Below are 14,649 nucleotides of genomic sequence, written 5' to 3' on the forward strand. Positions count from 1 at the left end.
GGACAGATCATGCATGCAAAGAGAAACAGTTTAGTATTGTCTAGGCTCACTTGGGATGTCCCAAGCTCTCCATTCACCAGAATTCTAGGCACATATTTACATGAGAAAATATGGGTAGTCACTTCAGGGAGTACCCACATCCATGAGATTATATATCTAATGAAGTATTAAGGCATATTTACAAATAATTCATGGAACTCAATCTCATATATATCCTTCACAATTCAAATTGATGTGTTATTTTAGGATCTTATTGCTACATAGAAACAGTCAATGAGTCTGATATATCAGTTAGCTTCTTTAACTGCAGATTTCATATGAACCTCTATAGGCATCTAAGTGTTACAATGCATAGAGTACTAGATCTTGATTCAGGAAGACTTGAATTCAAATCCAGCCTCAGACATTTAGCAGCTGTGTGATCCTGGACAAGTCAGGTAACCTCTGCCTACCTTAGTTTTCTCATCTGTAAAATGGAGATAATGATAGTGTCTACCTTCCATGATTGTTATAAGGCTAAAAAGGGATAATATTTATAAAGCACTCTGCAAGCTTTAAAACACTATGTAAGTATTAGTTACTATTATTGTTGTTATTAATTGTTATTTTTCTCTCCTCTTCAGTGGAATAAGACCCATGAGGGAGCTGTAGATCACTTAGTGCTGCAATGTCTTGACAAAACCCAATTTTCCCCTTTTTAGGAGGCAGAGCATTGTACATTCAGGTCATTGGGAGTGTGGGACTTGTAGTTGGCCATAGAACTAAGGCCTATTGTAGCAACATTGGCGATAGGACTATAGGCTAACACCTGTTCTGTATTTGAACAGAGAATCCTTTATCTATGTCCATATACTGCTTCATTTTCTTATTTCTCTTGTGTTGACACATCTTACACATTCAAATTCAAAACTAAGCACCAGTAACTTTGTTTAACAATTTATATCTTTAATGCATAGAGCAATACCTGACATATCTTGTTGTTGTTCAGCTGTTTTCAATTGTGTCTGACTCTTCATGACCCCATTTGATGTTTCCTGGCAAAGATATTGGAGAGATTTTTCATTTCTTCTCCACTTCATTTTACAAATGAGAAAACTGAGGCAAACAGGGTTGTGACTTGCCCAGAGATTACAGAGCTAGTAAGTATCTGAGACTGGATCTGAACTTAGGTTTCAGGTGTGTTGCTCTACCCACTGCACCACCTCACCATGCTTGGCACATTGTACGCATTAAATAAATGCTTGTTGATCTACTGTTCACTGAACTACCTTGATGTTTCAAAGAAGGCCCAGTTTATGTAGTATCTAGCTTTTGAGTTTGTACATAGAATGACTATGTACATACATTTGAACTGAATTGACAATACTATGAATATATAGTAAAACTTATGTGTAAATCCTGAAGCTAGAAGCCATGGGAACCCAGCGCTTCCTTCAACTTCAGTATAGATCAGTTGGTCCTAATACCCAATTTAATGCTTCTTTCATGACAAGTGACTTGCTCAAAGTTCAAATTGACCAAACAAAAAAGACTAGCAAGCTTTAATATATTAAGTACCATAGGAAAAGAAGGTGTTTTGGAAGAAATCTGAATTTCACTGGGAAAAGTGTTTTTATAGCAAAGTGTCATAAGGACCTAGGCCTTTTGTGTTTTACTTGTTTTCTCTGATATTGAAAGATAAGTGTTATGGAGTTCACATGTTTCAGTTCTGTTTTGTTTGTGACCTAACCTTTTTTCAACTTATTCCATGTTGCTAGGTGGTTCACTTGTTTAACAGCCAGGTGACACAATCATTGCTCCCACCCCACCCTCTTCCTTCCCAGAAAAAGGAGGCAAATGGGGCTTTGAGTATATGTCTTTTTTACTCTGGGGGTCAAGTACAGCAATTAGCAATAGCAAACGTTTTCTGTGCTGAAACAAATTCTTTCACTAATAGTGCCTTTTCTTTGGGTTTCCCCCCTAACAAGCAAAATACTCCACGGATAATAGTATGAAGATTATAAATATAGACTGACCTCCCTGTTTCCTTCCTTTCTCTTGTTTCTCATTGTATGTTTATAATCTATCCCATTCAGTGGTCAAGGGAATGTTTACCACTGGGAAGCATATGCAGAAGGTCAAACTGATATGCTATCAAGGATTTAAGTTTCCATCCTCCATCATGGGAGAGTTCTGCTTTTGTTTGGTCAAGTATGCCTGTTTATAATTTTCATGAATCTTGTTGAGAAACAAAATCCTCTACTCTTGAAGGTAAACTTTAAGGTTAACACTTGGAAAATGCAAAATGATGGATGGTTCCAATGATGCTGGGGCAACCTAACCACGACCTTAGATACAAAGGTGTGAGTAAACTGTAATAATTGTTTCACTGAGTTCCACTTTTTTTCCCCTAGTAAGCAGAATCAACTTCACAGATAATAGTATGAAATTATAAGTGCAGACTAACCCTTCTGTTTCCTTCCTTTTTCTAAATCATTGTATGTTTACAATATCTTATTCAGTGGTCAAGGGAGGGTTCACTGTTCCAAGGCATTATGGAAAGTCAAACTTGCAATAAGGTCTAAAGTTGCCATCCAACTTCGTGGGAGAGATCTGTCTTTGTTTCAATGAGTGCTCCTGGTTATTATATAGACCTAGCTGTCAATTTCCATACATCATGCTGAGAAATGTGTAGTTTTCCACTAGTGATGAGAAACTTTGAGGTTGCAACCTACAGAAAAGCGAATTTTTGTTGGCCTCAATGATACTGGGGCAACCTACACATAGCTTTATTTAAAAAGGTCTGAGCAAAACTCAAACTCAAAATTTTTGAACTTGGAGAAAGTACCACAGATGGAGCTTGGGGTTTAAGAAATCTCTTGCAGGAAAAGCCTGCTCACCCCACCTTAGTGAGGATTATGAGTGTAGGTATTCAGTTAGATTAGCATTCATAGTATGAGTCATCCTTCAGGTTGGGACCAGCCAGTCCACGGTGGGAAGATGACATTTTCCATGTGCATACTGTTGCTTATTATTAGCAAAGAGACCACCAATAGGTTTGAATCCTTAAAACGGAAGTAATAAATATATGGAAAATGTCAAGAATGTACACTAGGCAAAGATGGGTCTGTGCTAAACAGTGAACAAGACTAGATTGTTTAGTAACATAAATAAGTTCCATTTATCTTTGGAATTTATAGGTTAAGATAGGTTCCCTGGAAAAATGTGGGACTGTTAATATGTAGTTAAGCCTCCAGGCTAAAACTGTGTGCCTCATTCAAACCTTGCTTAGTTCAAATCCCAGGGGAAGTTCTCACTCTTACAGTCATATTGCTGTTTCCTTCTGGAATCTGGGCTTATGCTATGGCTCTCGTCTGTTTCTTTCAAACTTCTTATCAGTAGGAATATGCAAATAACCTCAATTTCTCTGCCATTTCTGTGAGAATATCATGTTCAGGTGCTACACAAATTCCTAAATTGATTACCTGGTGAAAAAGACATCTCTTCCTAATTGCGGGGTTTGAAATAAATGCTTTCCTGTACCCTCATTCTGAAGAATAATGGCCATTTCCCATGTTTTCACATTCGTTCATTCAAATACAGAGATTCGTATTGTCTTGTAAAACTCAGTCAATTCCAGAAAACCGGTAAATCAATCCTTATGATCTGGCTTAGGAATGGTTCTATCTTCCTCATCTTCTCAGTAGATTCTCTTGCATACCATTAGGTTTTGAATGGATTTACTCCAAGCTTTTGGTTGGAGTTGATTTAATTTTTCACATGACCAACTCTCACTCAGCATCTCTAAAAAAGGTAAAAGAGTTTTAAGATCAGGCCCAGTGGCAGAAGCTTCTAACCTGAAGAATTAGTTGCTTGTTTGTTTCCTTCTCCCTGGACCAGCTCTAATTGAGCTATGTACCTATGCAGTTCCACCTAAAGCTGTGAATGATAGCTCCATTGATTTTTAAGTATTAAATGTCTCTCTGAAAAAAATGCTATGCATATATCTGGTTTTGGTATAGCAAATTTCAGTACAAACTATATTTTTAATACCTGCTGTTTCCTCATATTTCCTTGCCTAGATTTTCCTTCATTTTTAAAACAAAAATATGCATGTAAGGAATTGATGTATTTCTTCATTCTATAAGGCAGTCACTAAGCATTGGTTAGGTGCTTGTATCTGGGGAGAAAAAGGAAAGTAAAAGTGTGCTCCCTGCCCTCAAGGAGCTCACACTCTAATGGGGAGTCAACATGCAAATATCTAGATACATTTCAAAGTACATCTTTAAAACTATGCTTTTATGTTAAATTAAAAAGAAACTATTTCAGTAGGAACTTTTCTTGGAGTGAAAAATGGCCCCAAATTATATAGACTTTCCCACTGTGATGGAAGAATTTGGCTGCATATAAAAATTGACACTAGAAATTTCAGTGCCAAAATGAGTTGTGGCCTTCAGGCACTTGAACAGAAGGGCTAATGAATGTTGTGTCTCACCAAATGGCACAGTGGGACAGCTCTTCCATTGCTAACAAAAACTGTACAGCTTGTCTCCATTGAGCCTCAGTAGAAGTTGGATTATAGGTGGTACCCAGTTCCATTGGCTACATATGTTCCCTCATCTCATTGCCATGATCATTTTAGAAATAAAAGTTTTTTTTTATAGGTAGAAAACAGCTAAACTTAGTTGTAGGCAACAGAAACCAGAGTCTCTTGGGAGAATATATGTGTATACCTAGGATCATATATATTAACATACTATGTGTTCTAAATTTAAAGTGGAGCATTTCTGTTTTGTTTACATGAAACCATTGTAAAATTTGATTCAGTTTAATACTGTTCTAGGTAAAGTACTTTGAGAAGAAACCTTCAAACCCTTTGCAAACCTTAAAGTATTACATAAAAATGAGCTTCTATTCCCACAAGTCTATTTTAAGATTTGTTTGCAATGTGCTTTACTTACATTGTCTCATTTGGACCTCACAACAGCCCTGTGAAGCAGGTAGTATTATTATCCCCATTTTACAAATGAGGAAACTCAGTCACAGAAGAACCAAATTATTTGCTTAGGATCATATAGTCTGTAAGTTTCTGAGGATACATTTGAACCATATTCTTTCTGAGTTCAGTACTCTAATATTCCCAATTGTACTAAAAACTCTCAAATGTGAAATCTGAAGAACATATATATATATATATATTGCAGTTTTTAAAAAATATTAATATATTTTCATTAAATATTTCCCAATTGCATGTAAAAAAGTTAACATTCATTTAAAAAATGAATTCTGAATTTAAATGACTGTTTCATACCCTCTCAAATATAGCAAAGTTGAAGAATCTCAGAGCATTTCAAGTCAAAGTTTGTGCTCAGACACGAAAGTTGTTTTTGGAAGTGTTGCCAAACCTTGTGAAATTTCCTCCATATTTAACTAGATTAAGTACCAAGCAAAATAATATTTACTGACTGGGCAAAAAAGCAATGTGAAATTGTGAAATTCTGGGGAATGTGCAAAGGAAGACTCCATTTTCATGAGGCTCTGGTTTAAAAAAAAAGCCAGGAAAACTGTGTCAGGATATGTGCCACAAGTCTTCAGGAGGGAGATTTCAAGATAGTGGTATCCTGACAGATGTATCCTGTTTAGGGGGAAGGTGGATGGCATTTACATTTCTATCTATTTCATCTCATCTCCTTAAGTCAGGAAGAAAAACCCTGAAAAATTGTTGTGATTTAGTTGAAGGTAGACAAGAGCTCTCATATATGAGATGATTTTTAGTAGACACATCAGCCAGTTCATGAAAAGTTCATGTGCCATTCTAACCATTACTGTTCCTAAAACCTCAGGAACAGATATTGTGGGCAAGAAGAAAATTACAGGTTTTAAAATATTCCTAAATTAAAAGGACCATTGCATGTTGCACTTTGTGGTTGAGGAACTTTAGCTGATCATAGGCTAAGAGTTTGGGGAAGCATCTGACATGTTTTAACATATAGTGTCTTAACAATTAGATGTCATTGAAGTTGTAGGAGGAAATACACATCTCACTGGGGCTATAAAGAGAATATGGTTGAAAATTTGGCATTTTAGTATATATATATATATATATATATATATGTAGCTCCTCTCTAAGGAGGAAATGATACCTTAGTTATAAGTATTCAGAGCACAGGACATTTCCCTCAACTATCAATATATAACAAAAAAAATTTATTATGCAAAAACTATTCGGTCCATGATTCCATGATTTCTCTGACATATTATAACTTGCTGAGGGCTTCATGTCATACTTTGACCAAAAAAAGAAAGAAAGAAAAGAACAAGGCTATTTGTAGAGATCCCCCTCTTCTTCCTTCCTCCTCATCTCATAACCTTTCTACTCCTCTCATAGCCCTTTACATCATTTCATATTTTTGTCTCCTTATTCTAGCCTCTTATGAAGAGGAGACCTTTCTCATCACCAAAGTCAAACCCTTTATTCCATTCTCCCTAGTCTATACCATCAATTTGTTCCCAGTATCATCCTCTCGCTTCCTTAAATCTTCAGTTTCTCCCAATTTAATACTCCTTCCCTACTGCCTAGCAACATGGCCACGTGTCCTCCATCCTTTAAAAAAAATCTCAGTAATCCCTAACATAACAGTGAACTCTCATTATAAATCTGCCCTCCCTCAGTTTAGGATTTTTGCATTAATACTGATTAATGAAATTGGTTTGTAATTTTCTTTCTTCTGCTTTTATTCATCCTATCAGTATCATTTTTGTTTCATAAAAGAAATGTTGTAGGATGCCTTCTTTAGGTAGTATTCCAAATAATTTATTTAATACTGGAATTGGTTGACCTTTAAATAATTGATAGAATTCACTTGTAAATCCATATAGTCCTGGTGCTTATTTCTCTTAGAAATCTCATTTATGTCCTGTTTAATTTCTTTTTCTAAAACAGGTCTATTTAGATATTCTCTTTCCTCTTTTGCTAATGTAGGTAATTTATACTTTTGTAAATATTCTTTCATTTTACTTAAATTGTTAAATTTATTAGCATATATTTTGGCAAAATTACTTCTTATAATTGTTTTAATTTCACCTTTATTAGTGGCATATTCACCTTTTTAATTTATTATGCTAGTGATTTGGTTTTTTTTCTCTCTTCACATCAAATTAACCCATAGTTTCTCTATTTTGTTTTTTCATAAAACTAACACCAAGTTTTTTTATTAATTCAATTTTTTTACTCTAAATTTTATTTATCTCTCCTTTAATATTTAGGATTTCCAGTTGTATCTGACAAGAGTAAAGACAAGAGTTTGGGCTAAGAATTCATCATTTGGTAAAAATTGTTGGGAAAATTGGAAAGCAGTGTGGCAGAAACTGGGTATGGGCCAATATCTTACCCCATTTATCCAAATAAGAACAAAATGGATACATGACCTAGACAGAGAGATTTTACAAGAAAATTAGAACATATTACTTATCAGATTTATGAATAGGGAAACAATTTATGGATAAACAAGAAGTCAAGAGCAAAATTAACTATAAAATGGGTAATTTTGATTATATTAAATTTAAAGTTTTGTACAAATAAAGCAAATATAGCCAATGTTAGAAGGAAAGCAGAAAATTGGGGAAAATTAGACAGTTTACCAGATTTTATATATTATATATGTATATAACGTATAAAGACATCTGTCAGATTTGTAAGAATATGAGTCCTTTCCTAATTGATAAATGGACAAATGATATGAACAGTCAGTTTTCCAACAATATATAGTAATATAAAAATATTCTAAATCATTCCTGATTAGAGAAATGAAAATTAAAACAATCTTGAGATATCATTTCATAACTACCAGACTGGGTAAAATGATAGAAGGGGAAGTGACAAATGTTGGAAAGCATGAGGAAAAATAGGGACACTAATTAATTGTTGGTAGAACTGTAAAATGATCTATTTTGGAGAGCAATCTGGAATTATGCCCAAAGAGTTATTAAACTACCTATACCTTTTGATGCAGCAATACAACTACTTGGTTGATTTCCAAAGATAACTAGAGAAAAAGGAAAGGACCCTATATATTCTAGATTGTTTATAGCAGCTCTCTTTGTAGTGGCAAAGAACTGGAGATTGTGAGGATCCCTGTCAATTGAGGAATGGTTGAACAAGTTATAAAGGAATACTACTTGGCCAAAAGAAATCATAAACTCAATGATTTTAGGAAAAACAGATAGAAAAACTTGCACAAAATAATGGAGATTGCAATGAGCAGAACTGAGAGATCACTGTATATAGTAACAGATATGTTGTTTTAAGAAAGACTTTGAGTAAATACTTTTTTACTATTATAAATACCCAAATTAGCAATAAAGGAAACATGGAGAAAGATGCTATCTGCACCCAAAGATAGAACTGAGAAATAGATGTTCAGAATAATTTTACATAGATATAGATATATGCCTATTTGTTTGTGATGGTAGCCATCTGGGGTGGGGGGAAGAAATCAAAGAAATTTACATGATTCTGTTGTATATATGAAAAGAATAGCAAGTTGTACATAAGAGATTTGCAGTTTCATATACAATCATCTTTTTATTATTCTGTGTTAAGAAAATGTTTGTTTTATTCCATAATTCAAAATGATTTTTTTAAAGAAAAAAAATGAATGGCCAACCCAGAATGATAAGAATATTCAACCTCTAGGGGGAATAAAAAGGTCATGTACAGTATGTGAGTATATTTCCACTTTTGTATGCTTTTCTTATTCCCCTAAAATTTAGTGTCCAATTTTATTACTCAATTGAAACTGTTCTCTCCAAAGTTACCAACAATATCTTAAATGATGGCCTCTTCTCAGTTCACATACTCCTTGATCCCTCTAAAACATCTGACACTGTTGACCACTATCTTTAACTTAATACTCTATCCTCTCTGTTTCATTATTCTCTCCTGCTCATTTTCCTACCTACTTGGCCACCTCATAGTTGCCTTTACTGACTTATCATGCCTACTAAATGGGAGTGAATGTCTCAGGCTTTATAAGAGGATCTCCTTTTTTCCAACTATCTCACCTCATAAACTCATCAGCTCCCATGAGATCAATTATCATCTCTGTGTTGATGACTCCTAGATGTATATATTCAGTCCCAGTCTTATGAGCTTCAGTTCTGTCTTACCTAATTCTTATAGGACATTCTAAACCAGATGTCCTTTAAGACAGCTCAAATGTCTCATAGATATCTCAAATGTCCCATAGACATTTCAAATTCAACTTGTCTAATACAGGACTCATTATAATTTCCCTCCAAACCCTAGATGAACTTACCTGTTATTATGGAGGACACCATCCTCCTAGTCATTCAGGTTTGTTAATTTGATATCCTCATTTTTACTGCACTTATCTCATCAGTTACCATATCTTGTCATTTTTATTCTCTTAATATCTTCTACATATATCCTTTTCTGTCCTGTCACACATCCATTCTTGTTTAGGTCCTTCTTACCTATTGCCTGAGCTACTGTAATAGCTGTCTATTTTATCTCCCTGCCTCAGTCCTCTCCCCAATTGAATCTATCCTCCAAATAGCTGCCGAAGTAATTTTTCCAAAGCACAGATCTGATCATGTCACCTCTTCTCCATCACATACCTGTTAGCCCATTCAATACATTACAGTAGCTCCACATTGCCTCTAGGATCAAATATCTTCATGATCTGACCCATTCCAACCAATATATTACTTTGCTCATCAAACTCTAACTCAATCTAACTCTATTTTACTACTTGTTCTTCTGTATCACGAACACCCTTCCTCCCTTCTCCATACATTTGTACCAACTGTCCTGTATGCCCAGAATGCACTCCTTCACCTCAGCCCCTTTTAGTCCTTAGTCTCTCTCATCACAGCTCAAATAAGATCTTGTATATGAAGCTTTTTATGATCCTCACCCCCACCCTTGGCTGCCACTGTACTCTCTCCCTAAATTACCTTGTAAAAGTTTTTTTTTTTCATATATTATGCATATATGTACATGTAAGGATTATGGGATTTAAAGATTCCATGCCCCATTGGACTTGCTGACATAGCAGGAAGGGGCAGAGCAAGAGGAAGCGGAAGCCAAGCTGGAGTTCCTGCAGTGGCTGGCGGTGGCGGCGACGGCGACGGCAGCAGCAGAGGCAGCGGCAGCGGCAGCACGAAGCCCTTTTTGAGTTAGCCAGAATTTCTGCTAAGGACTCCTGCTGAGGACTGCCAGGGGCTGGAGCTGCTGGGAGCGCGCTTCCCAGATGGGGGTGCTTGCTGTGAGTGGGGAGAGGAGGACCTTTGCCTGAGGTAGCCTATTCTGTTTTAAAGGCTTGAAAATGTGGGTGCTTTCTACTTTATCTACCTGTGCCAATGTCATAACTACTCTGATGGCTTTCTCTTTCTGGTTTTGGGACTCAGTCTTTTGGTATCTTAATAAATTTTCTAGTTTATTCCCCCATATGGCAAGCTTGATGTATTTTGTGATGGATAATTATATCAGCATATCTGTAATCTCCATAGGCATTGTGGATATGGCATTGCTGATACATTTGGCGACCAGGATGTGATCACAAAATGTCAGGCCTCTATTTGGAAGCAGTGGGGCTTTAGAGGGAGAAATGGCTATTCCAGGATGGGAGGATTTGCCTTATTCCTCTCTAGCCAGAGAATGGGCTAAAAGCATAGGGCCCTGTGAAAACTGGGAACCAAGGCTAAAAGAGGGAGAACCTGGAGATTTGGAAAGATATTTGAAAGCAATACCCATAGAACCAGGCAAAGAACTGGCAGGAGTGTGCAGGAGAGGCTGGGTGCTGCTAACAAGTTATCACCTTATGTGTAAAAGTAGGGATAAGCTGCTGAAGGAAAGAGGTCGGATGGCTAGGGAGTCAGCTGGTTTGCCTGAGGATTCTTCTGTGTCACAGCACTCAGAAGACCAAACTGGAAGGACTCATGTGGTCCAGGAGCAAGCTACTGTTCATGTAGCTAAAAGGAAGCAAAAACTAGCAGAACAAATGTGCATGCAGCTTTTGTGCAGGCTGGGCAGAGTTGCCCTGACAGCTTCCAGGAAAATGTGTGTGAGGAGGATGGAGCAAGGTTAGATGAGGAGTCTCCTAATGTAGAAGCTCTCCCCATACGAAGAAGAAGACAGGAGAAACACCGAGGCAAAACAGAGTCCAGGGAGATAATTGAGGATTTCACTCAACAGGAGATCACTGATATATTGAGTAGATTCACCCAAAGAATGGGGGAGTCTTTAGTGTCTTGGATAGTAAGAATCACTGATGAAGGCACCAGAGGAATAACACTGGACAATGAGGACTGTTTAAAATTCATAAGTATCAGTCAGAATCCTTTTGTACACCAGGCTTTTAGGGATCACCATATGCAAGGAGGAAATAACAAAACTAATCTTCAAGCTTTAGCTGCAGAAGGATGCAAAAAGCAATATCCAACTGAATCTATGTGGCCTAGGGGAGACAGACCCTGGTACTCACTTAGAGACTGTATGAGAAAGCTAAAGGAGGAGGTAATGAAAACTGCTATCCTGATTGGAGATGCAAATGCATAGTATGATACCCCCCCTAGGAGTTACTCATGGAAATATCATAGTGAAGACAGCTCCTCCTTCATATAAGCACCTAATTCTGACTCTATTAATTGGAGAAATAGGGCACCCTCTTTCAGAGGTGCTGGATAAGATTTCACAATTAAGCGATTTTGGGGAATGGGAAAAAGACAAATTGCTGAGAGAGAGAAGAGTAAACAGCCAGAGGATTCAGAGACAAAATAGACCCACAAGAAGGGAACTGTTTACTGCTCTATTAAGAGCAGGGGTGGACTTTAGAAGAATAGATGGTATTCCAACTGAAGAGCTGCATAAGCTGTACCAAGAAAAGGTACTTAGCATTAGAATGAACAGGGAAGCAGGAACCACCCCTGCAGGTATTTCTGAATCTGAATCTTTGTATCCAAGTTTGCCCCACCTTCAGGGGGAATAGGAGATAGGCCAAGCCCCAGCCCAGATAAAAGAAATATGCAGAAGAGATTGCAGACCCCATATTGGTTTAACAATATATTGGAAGAATGGATCAACTACTGTGACTAAGGCACTGATTGATACTGGGGCTGAGGCCACACTTATCTATGGAAACCCTGATAAGTTTAAACATGGAACTCCTATTACCATCATAGGTCTAGGAGGGGCTGAAATATCAGCCAGACAGGTTAAAATAACAATGAAAATTGGGCAGTTACCTAAGAAAGAATATACTGTGGTTGTTGTACCCATTCCTGAATACATCATTGGGATAGATGTATTGAGAGGTATGACTCTGAATTTACCTGAAGGGAGATACCAATTTGCTGTGAGGAAGATAGGAATTAATACCGTCTTAGTGGGAAAACTAAAAATGGACCCAATCACTTTACCTGAACCTTCTGAAGTAATTACTTTAAAACAGTATCGTGTGCCAGGTGGGCAAGATGAAATTACCACTACTATAAAGGAATATGTTGAAGCAGGAGTGTTAGTCCCTACAACCACAAGATGGAATAATCCTGTCTGGCCAGTAAGAAAATCAGATGGGACATGGAGAATGACTGTGGATTATAGACAGTTGAATAAGGTGACTCCTTCTTTGTATGCTGCTGTTCCAGATACCATCACCTTAACAGAAAGGATCCAGACATATGATGGGACTTGGTATGCAGTTATTGACTTGGCAAATGCCTTCTTCACCATCCCAATAGACCCTAAATAATGGGACCACTTCGCTTTCACTTGGCAGGGTAGACAATATACTTTCACTCGCTTGCCACAAGGGTACATACATAGCCCCACTATTTGTCACAGGATTGTGGCTGAACAGTTGGATGAATTAAAGCTACCTGGTGTACAGCTTACCCACTACATTGATGATATCATGATACAGGGAAAAGATGCGAAAGTAGTGAAAGGAGTTTGACCCTTCTAATTGAGCATATGAAAAGTAAAGGGTGGGAAATTAACCCTGAAAAGGTTCAAGAACCAGCTCAAAGTGTGAAATTTTTGGGTATACAATGGAACAAGGGGCTACGGGAGATTCTTCCTCAATCCCGACAAAAGAGTCAGGATTTTCCTACCCCTACCAATAAGAAGGAGGCCCAAAAGTTCATAGGATTGTTTGGATACTGGAGGCACCACATTCCACATTTGGGACAGATTTTAAAACCTTTATATAGAGTCACACGGAAGAAATATGAATTCGATTGGGGACTTGAGCAGAGTAAAGCTTTTGAAGAAGCCAAGGCTGCCATACAATTGGCCCTAGATTTGTGGCCCATGCAAAATGGTCCAGTGGAATTGCAAGTGACTGTACAAGATGATTATGCAAACCGGAGCTTATGGCAAAAACAACAAAGCTGAAATGTACCTTTGGGATTTTGGTGTAGGAAACTCCCTTCATCTGGAGTCCAGTATACACCTTTTGAAAAGCAATTGTTAGCTGCATATTGGGCTTTGGTGGAGACTGAACAACTGACTCTGGGCCATGAAGTGATATTAAGACCTGGAATCCCAATTATGACCTGGGTAATGAGTACCCCAGCTTCTCACAGAATTGGACATGCCCAAGAGGCGAGTATAATCAAATGGAAGTGGTATATTCAAAATAGAGCGAAAACAGGCAAAAGCGGAGTCTCTGCTCTGCATGAATCTATAGCAAACATAGAAATTGAGAGGAATGACACACCCCCTGAGCCAAAGCAACAGTTGGTACAGTCCACTGTAAAATGGAATGAGGGATATGATGTATTAACTGAGGAACAAAAGAGACATGCTTGGTTTACTGATGGGACAGCAAAATATTTGGGGCAAAAAAGACATTGGAAAGCAGTGGCCTATAACCAATGCACTAGAAGGACTTTGGAAAGTACTGGGATAGATTCAAGTAGCCAATATGCTGAACTTATGGCAGTATATCAAGCCATCAAAATAGAACAAGGAGGACAGTGTCATATATTCACTGACTCATGGGCGGTAGCTAATGGGTTAGTTACATGGATGTCCATGTGGAAAAACGAAAATTGGGAAATTCATGGTAAACAAGTCTGGGGCAAAGAATTATGGGAAGATATCTGGAACATGTCTTTGGTCACTGACTTGTCAGTTTTTCATGTAGATGCTCATGTGGCCCCCACCACACCAGAACGTGAGTACAATGCTCATGCTGATCGACTGGCAAAGATTGCTACTGAACATATTGTCCCTACGTTGACAACAACTGATGACCCGGTATTAGCAAAATGGGTCCACCAAACAGCAGGCCATTTGGGGGTCCAGGCCACACACCAGTGGGCACAAGATCGAGGTATTAGTATCTCTCATTCACTGTTAAAACAGATAGCAGAAGAATGTCATATATGTCAATTGGAAAAGAAGCGAACTGTTCCTCGGGTAACTGGAGAGATAGCAAGAGGAAAAGTCCCAGCCCAAATCTGGCAAATAGATTATATTGGTCCACTACCACTGGATAAAGGATGCAGATTTATATGTACTTGTGTTGATACCTATTCAGGTGTGCTAGTAGCTTGTCCTTATAAGAATGCAACCCAGAAAAACACTTGTAAAACTCTAGATCTCATAAGCCTATATTATGGAACCCCAATGCAGATTCAAAG

This window comes from Petaurus breviceps, unplaced genomic scaffold (assembly GCF_028583685.1).
Source record: "Petaurus breviceps papuanus isolate PSGF00001 unplaced genomic scaffold, PetGlider_PUasm1.0 179, whole genome shotgun sequence".
Classification (NCBI taxonomy): domain Eukaryota; kingdom Metazoa; phylum Chordata; class Mammalia; order Diprotodontia; family Petauridae; genus Petaurus; species Petaurus breviceps.